Here is an 8,442-nt window from a genome sequence, read left to right on the forward strand (position 1 = left end):
ACATATTTTAGCAACCCAGGCTCCTCATGGACCTGAAGGCTGCAGCTCCAAGGGCTGCAGAGCTCTTTTTGTATTATTTGGGGGTAGTTCTTAGAATAACCATTGTGAGAAAATCAGAGTTTTAGGACTTTTCATTCGATGTTAAAGGCATCAGTGTGTCTACTGGAGAGGAAAATTAGAATTAGGCTCATTGTGACATATGTGGTCACATATGATGTAAACTCTATGACATGAGATGCCTTGCAAGGCATCAATGTTAATCATTTTTGGAATTTGAAAGAATTTCACATGTTAGATTCTTTTGAGAGGAAGGGTTGGTTTCTCATAAAAGGATTTCTCTGTGTATTAGCCCTGGCTGTCCTGGAACTAGTCCTGTAGACCAGGTTGGCCTCAAACTCACAGAGATCCAGCTGCTTCTGCCTCTTGAGGGCTGAGAACACAGGTTTGTGGCTCCACCACTGTGTTTTTGTTTCTGTTTGTTTTGGGGAGGGTTGTTGCTTTGTTTTCTTTTGTTTTTAGATTGGTTGTAACGTCTTAGTATCTTTTAGTCTTTCATGTCTTCACTCAGACTTCCAAGCACCTATCAGTAATTTGACAGATAAGGGAGGAGAATGTGCTCAAAGCTTTCAACTCTGGCTCAGTAAGGGTTAATCTGGACTCCGAGGATAAAATGGCCGAGGTGAGCTTCTATTCTTATAAAACCTCATTTCTTTAATAATTATGATTTCGTCAAGGTATCTGAAATATAGCCCCCTTCATACAACTTTACTAGATCAATAGGCTTGGGGTTACTAATGTTGAATCTATTTCAGACCTACTATTCTGTAATTTATTTGCCAAACATTATTCTATAACTGGGTTTAGCCTTATCAATGTGTCATTATTAAAAAGTCAAAAATAAAATTAAAATAATTTTCATTTATTCCTAAATGAATTAGAAAGTCTGGTGATATAGTTTGGTTTTTGAGTGGCTGCCTAACATGCCTGGAGAGTTTAGCTTAATTCTCCAGGAATGCTAAAACAAAAGCAAACAAACAAAAAAAGAGTAAAAAGAAAAGACAGGCAGGCAGGCAGGCAGACAGACAGACAGAATTCATCTAAAACAGTGGTTCTCAACTTTCCTAATGCTGCAAACCTTTAATACAGTTCCCCATGCTGTGGTGACCCCCAAACACAAAATTATTTTCATTGTCACTTCATAATTATAAGTTTGCGACTGTTATGAATCATAATGTAAATATTTCATATGCAGGATATCTGATATTCAACTCCTGTGGGTATTGTGAGCTATAGGTTGAGAACTAATGCATTTGAACCAATTTCAAGCTTTTGATCCAGGTCTATACCCCACAATGTCTGATTAAGATGAGTGAAATGTAGGAAACACAGGGTTTGCTTTACACAAATTAACCAAAGAGCTTTCACACTCCCATTTGCTTCTAAAATAAGCTTCAAGTATACCAACATTAATTTCCTTACATTGTGTTGACTTCCAGATTTCTCTAATATGTAATATATCACAATATTATGTTAACATGATCTAGATTCCAAAGATGATAAAATTTTTCCTAGCATCGGAATGAAGCTAACTTTTATTCTTGTAATTTTCAGCTGTTTAACAGTGTCACTGGCAGCTTCCACTCTCTAGACAATTAGAGCATGTACATGGTTCTAGTTGAGGCGAGTCCTGAGCAGAATACTTAGATCCTTTCTATATCAGAAGTGACTTTTGGAGCTGATACTAAGTCATTAGAGACTAATGAAAGAAATTGGAAGGAATCTCATTATGTAACAGGAAAGGAATTTCCTATGATGGAGTTTTCTTTTTGTTCAGTCATTTTTACCATTAGTACTTCTCTTACAGAACCATGTGGTTGCTGGGAATTGAACTCAGGACCTCTGGGAGAGCAGTCAGTGCTCTTAATCCAGCTTGGTCTACAAAGTGAGTTCTAGGACAGTCAAGGCTGTTACACAGGAAAATCGTGTCTCAGAAAGAAAGAATGAAAGAAAGAAAGAGAGGGAGAAAGAAATAAGGAAAGAAAGAGGGGGGAGAAAGAAAGAAAGAATTTTACTCAATATGAAATATACCTTATCAAAAGGCCATGTTTAATTAAGACAAAAATAAATTAATAAAAAGGAAAAGATTTGGGTAAAAATGATCCATGAAAATGTGATATTGGACTATGGAGGTACCTCAGTCAGTAAAGTACTTGCCATATGAACATGAAGACCTAAGATGGGATCAACAACAACCAAACAAAAATGTAATGGTTGTGATCTTAGCCTTTAACGGCTGAGCCATCTCTCCAGCCCAGTAAAAGGAGTTCTTAACTGGTCTATATAATAAAAGGCCAGAGTCAGATATAGAGGGAAATGCTGAGAGATCAGAGAGAAGGAGCAAGTCACAGCCACACCTTACCTCCTAAGTGTCTCAGCAGAGAAGAGAGCAATTTCCTGTTTCTTCCTGCTTATATCCTGTTTCTGCCCAGCCAGGTCACTTCCTGCCTGTCTGTACAGACCTCCAGACCTGTATGCTAACTAGAGGCAAGCTCCATTCTCTGACCCCCCCCAAGCAGGCTTTATTTGTGCAAGAAAGATATCATGACACAAAAACCACATCCACAGCATAGGACTGTGCACCTGTAATTCCAGCTCTGGGGAGACAGAGACGGGAGGATCCCTGACCAGCCAGTCTAGTTGGAATCCATAAACTCCAGGTTGAGTGAGAGAACCTGTTTCAAAACTACAATTTAATGTTGACCTCTGGCACATGTGTACACATAATGAACACGTATGTTCACAACACACAATACAAAATGTGATGTCACTGGAATTTATACGGCAGGATTATTTTTCTTGAGTAAAATCCAGCTGTGATTTTGCTATCTTCCATTCTACAGAAAAATTTTTGTTACATATATCTGAAAATTACCAGGAGCTTCAGAAAAAAAGCTTTTCCCCCAATAATTATAATCTTTGGCAGTTCCTTTTCAGAAAAGATTACCAGAGGCAAATGGTCGGTGTTAAGCACAGATTAATCTGACACCAAAGGTGAACCTAAAGTCAATATCTTCTGGTACTAGAATTTCTCTCTCCTATAGTTTGTTCTCTTTTCTAATTATTCTGATTTATTAGGAAAAACTAGATCAACAGGTCTCAATATTCAGACAGCAGAATATATGGGAAAACAGAACATTATTGAATCAAACAGGTTGGTTTTTTTCATTCACATGTTGTTTCAGTCTTTATCAATATTATGCCAAACAGAGGGATTTTTGCCAAAATTAAGCCAAAGGCAAAGAATTGTATCTTTCTGCTCTAACCTGTGTATACATTAATGATTTTATTTATATTTTATTATTGGTTTATGCATGTACATGTGCTCCACAACCCATGTGTGGAGGCCAAAAGGCATCTTTGTCAATCAGTTCTCTCCTTCCACATGTCCATGAGTTCCAAGTATCAAACTCAGCTCTCCAGGCTTGTGCAGGAAGCACTTTACCTGATGAACCATCTCTCTGGCCCTGGATGTTTCCATTATTAAATAAGAACAAGAATAATAAAAGAAACATCCACTGTCACTGGAGCCACCTAAAGCCTTTTACTTCTGCAAAATGGTCTTGGCTCAGAACACTCCATCACTGTGAAAATAAATGAGAGGATTGTGCATAATACCATAGACATCCAAGTTCCTGGTGCGCTGAGAGGGATCTGCTTTCTCATTCCCAGATGACTGAATTAAGACATGAACTGCAGGGAATACTTTCCAAATAACTCTGTTCATTATAAATGCTTTGGAGGGAAGAATCCAAAGTGCTCTGGGTCCCAGGGGCTATTCTGCTACACTGAGTGGCCTTTGGATTGACATCCGCACTAGTCTATTTAAAACAAGCCATAACTCAAATCCCACAACAGCTCTGCTGGCCAGAGTATTTTATCATAAAGAAGATCAAGAAAGTGCTTGAAATTGGCTAATGGTATACTAGAGTTTCAGTAGGGTTGGGCATTTTAAAAAAATCTATGAATGAAATTTGCCTTCTCCCTGGAGTCAATGTATTTCTTTGTTGAGGTATAAAAATATAGAAAATCTGTTGCCAAATGGATATATACTCCAGTCCCAAGTTCCAGTCCACACCTAGTAGGTGTAAAAGAAGTATACACTTAAGGGAAGGCAGGGCAGATAAAATTGCAATTCCTTGGAAGAAACAATTAATATTGCTTGGAAGCTATTTGACTTTGAACATGATACAAAGTTGACTTGCCAAAGAAACCTTATCTGTAATTCCTGCATTAACATATACAACAAAAAATATATTTCTGAAAAGAAAATATTTCCTAGTGGTTATGAGTCTTATATATCCTAGAAACTTAAAATTCATCATTTGTATTTGTAGCTGTGACCTTCACCTTCTATATCTGTCAATAGACAATTTTGTCTCACTTTGACTCCTTTTTCCTGTAGCATAATTCTGTCTTCCTTCTTCCTCTCTCGATTTAATAAAATGCATACATATTCATCCTCACAATCTCAGGATAACACATAGGCATAATTAGCTCAACACCATGATTCACTAACACGTCTTCCAAGAAATAGTGCCTGCCTATCAAACTTAAAATCTCTTACTGAACTCATCACTTTCCACAGCCATGAAGGTAACACATTCTGAAGCTATGGAGCCCCAAGGTAATATGAAGTTGTTTCAAACTTTCAAGATGTATGTGCATTTTCATTCCTATACAGACAACATGTGAGCCAAATAAAACTGGAAAAAGGTTAAAGAGAATCCTCTACATGACTATCTATACTAGCAGACACACTCATTAATAGCAGAGGTAATACAACAAAAATAATTACATTCAGAAGACAATGGTCATATCGTAAGACAGTGTGAGTTTTACCCAGCCTCACCTCCCATTACTTGGGCAAGGAATCTGCACTAAGAATGAAAACCCACAAACCTCCTGAGAAGAAAAATGAAATTATAATCATCTCTATGCGTAAAGTCAATTACTCTAGTTAGCTGCTTTCAGGGTGAAAAGAAAAGATTTTGGTGGTCAAAGAAAAAGAGGATTACTTTTTTTCAGTCACACAACTTCTTCTTGTCTCTCAGTCTTTCCCAAATTTTCCTACCTTTTAAAGACTATTAAACCATTGTTTCTCCATTAATAGTTGCACAAAAAGAAATTACGTCTGACAGCAAGGCAGCCAGCTCATGAGATGGAAGACAGCATAGGCTTGCAACCCAACCAGCGTGTCTGCCTGCCTCTGAGCTTGAACTCAGGAAGTAGAGTCTGTTTCTTCTCCTTCACTTAACATAGAGGTAAACATACTGTCAACACCCAATTCATAATCAGTGATGTGAAGTCCAGAGAGGCAATCTGTGGTCCATTTCTGGGCATCCTTCCCTTTGGCATGGCTTTCTGTACAATGATAGTTCTGGCTGTTATCCATCGCAAAATGATGGAAAATGTCTGACCCTCCCTCAAATAAGGGTCAGGGAAAACTACATGAGAAGCCATCACTGACCCAGGAGGAGAGCTGTGGGGAAAACAAGTTCTCACTGCTTGTCATAGACACTAAAAGTGTGCATAATTTTGATAAAAGCTTGAGAGATGCATTGAGAAGAATTAATGGCCTCTTGCATCCAAGTCAATCTCTCCAAGGGATTAGATACTCCTTGGAAAAAGTAGACTTTGTACTGATCGGTATGGCATGTCATGATATCCAGTCTCTTTCTGAATACCAAGAGTGCATGTTATCCTATGCAATCTATAAAATATACTATATACTATAAAATCTATAATCACAAAACGTATATTTTCAAATTCACAGGCAACATGGACAACTTTTCCCTCAAACTAAAGACATCTCTTTTGTTCTTGAGTTGCTCAATAAGATTTAAAAGACCTTTAAAACTGAGACATGCATATTAGCCTTCCATTGTTCATGCTTTCACTTAAGTTGTAACAAAAAGGAAGGGTCTTATGAGAACAGTCCATAATAAACATTACAAGTTGTGAATGTATCAAGATAAGACCATGAGTTTACCTAAGTTCACAGTGTTTGCCATTCTCTGAGATCTGCTTCTAGCAACTGCGAGGTCATTTGGGTAATATCCTCTGAGTACAGGTGAGAAGATTAAAGGCAGATGCATGCTTTATTTACATCTGCCATCTCATTACTTGAAAGTGGGGGCATAAAATGTCTACTCTCAGCAATTGATTCTAAAGGCCATATTGTTGCCTAATCGAGTAGTTTCATCCTGTCTCAGAGGTGGAAAAACACAACAGTAAGATTAGGAGCAAGGAAAAGAGGGAGAACTTGAAGACAACACATTAGAATACCTGTGACACCAGAGAGAAACTGTATGTTCATCCTGCTTTCTGGCACCCTTCCAATTTCTCACTCTATGCCCTTCAATTTCTTGATTTCCTGACAATAGTTTTCTCTTCTGATTTAAGTCTATTCTGAGTGAAGTTCTTAGTCACATTCTTCAAGTACACTTTATGCAACACATTCGGTTCCATCAGGACATGGCATACAAGGGTATCACTGATGGAATTGAAATGTCACTGCAGGTATGCAACACATTCTGGATTACAGAATCAGTCATGAGCCTATGAACTGTTAAACTGTGCTAATTAATGATGGTAGATGCCACTTCTGAGTAAGTGTACAGAAAATGCCAGCTGCTACAATGTCAGAAAAATAGAAATTGTGATGGGGAGGGAAGATGTGGTTAGAGTTTATCAAGCATGACACTCCAGCCAAATATTTAAGGACGCAATTCATTTCAGAATAAAAAAAATATCAAGGCAGGGAACAATGAGGAAGCAAAGACACTCAGATATTAAATTGCATATTTTCATATTACCTAACACAGAGAGTTGCAAGATTATGATGGGGTATTCATGAAATAAGTACAAATATTTCATGATGAGGGATAGAAACTGAACACCATTCCAATGTCAAAGATTAACCTTCTTAAATGAAAAAGATCAAAATATTAGAGTGTGAAAATACTGGGGACAGAAGGGAAACAATGAGGTCAGTTGAAATGCTGTTGCTATGGCCTGAGTATCCCCTTAACTACGTGATGTTTCTTAAGTCAGGAAGAACAGAAAGTTGGTTTCTACATTTGAGGACCAGATGTTTAAAATACCTAGGCTTACCCAAAGGCCATTTTATTCATGAATTTCTACATCTAAAACACATGTTCCACTCTTTAACACCCAGTTCAAAATACCCAGGGGGAAGAAACCATTCAAAAATGGGCTTCCTATATCCAGGCCCGACTAATAGATAACAGATCTGCCTTAATGCCCCATATCCAGGATTTACCAGAAGTTCCTTAAGCCACACCTGGCATATCAAAGACTGGTACAGAAGGATACTTTCTTCCTTTATTATTTATCCTTTGCTTTTTCCCAGGATGGCTTTTAAGGCAATGTACCCTGAGGTATAAATGAATACAGCCTACAATTCTCCTGGGAAATGAAGAACTACCACAAAGAAACCAGCACTAAGTAATAGGCCCATCCTAGATTCCTGGAGTCAGAATGTCTTCCTCTGGGAAACACACATACTTACCTTTTTGTTCTTTATAATGAGGAATGGCAAAAGAATAAAGTAAGGATTAGATTGAAGGAGATCTGAGCTCGGCTAAGCAAAGATGAAAAAGACCACGATGAAGTCCTATGCCCGGGAAAGCAGTAGAAGACAGGAAGCAATCCTGAGCACAAGGGATAGTGTGCAAAAAAGGCGTGTTAAAAAAAAGAAAAGGGAAATATAAAAAGGAAAAGTCTACAGGAAATATAAAATGAATTGAATCAAAATTCCCTCATTTAAATAGAAGCCAAGGTGATGGTTGTCAAGTGTTTTGAATGGTTTAGGACTGGTAGTAAGAAAAATAACTAAAAAAAAACCCATGTACAAACAGGCTTATATTACCCGATTTCAAGATTTATTAGTAAGCAATTATACTATAAGGCACACAGTGTTATGTGGTCTAGAAGTAAGTATACAAATTAAACAGAATTAAGTTCATAACTGTCACCCATGCATATTGCTTAACTGACATTTTTAATTTAATTTTTGTGTATCAGTGTTTTACCTGCATGAATGTCTGTGTATACTGTGTGTGTATTTTCTGCAGATATCAGAAGAGATTGTCAAATCATCTGGAATGGAGTTACAGATGGTCGTGAGTTGACATGTGAGTGCTGGGTATTAAACCTATACCCTCTAGAAGAGCACCATTGTTCCTGTTTCTCAATTGCTTTCTGACAAAAATGCAAAAGCAATGCAATTGGGGGAAATACAATGATTTTAGTAAATGGTGCTTTGACATACAGACAGATAATAGATTATAGAGATTGATAGATTATAAATAGTTAATACATAGATGATTGATTAGATAGATAGACAGACAGATAGATAAT

The 8,442-nt window shown here is 37.4% G+C and overlaps 1 long non-coding RNA gene across 1 annotated transcript; it reads left to right on the top strand.

Moving 5' to 3' along the window:
- The first annotated feature begins 291 nt into the window (after positions 1–291).
- Positions 292–8,227, top strand: LOC121142188. Its single transcript, XR_005879169.1, has 3 exons — positions 292–679; positions 5,171–5,321; positions 8,157–8,227. It is a non-coding gene; the product is annotated as an uncharacterized LOC121142188 (long non-coding RNA).
- The last annotated feature ends 215 nt before the right edge of the window (positions 8,228–8,442 follow it).

This window comes from Mesocricetus auratus, unplaced genomic scaffold (genome assembly GCF_017639785.1).
Source record: "Mesocricetus auratus isolate SY011 unplaced genomic scaffold, BCM_Maur_2.0 Super-Scaffold_100009, whole genome shotgun sequence".
Lineage (NCBI taxonomy): Eukaryota > Metazoa > Chordata > Mammalia > Rodentia > Cricetidae > Mesocricetus > Mesocricetus auratus.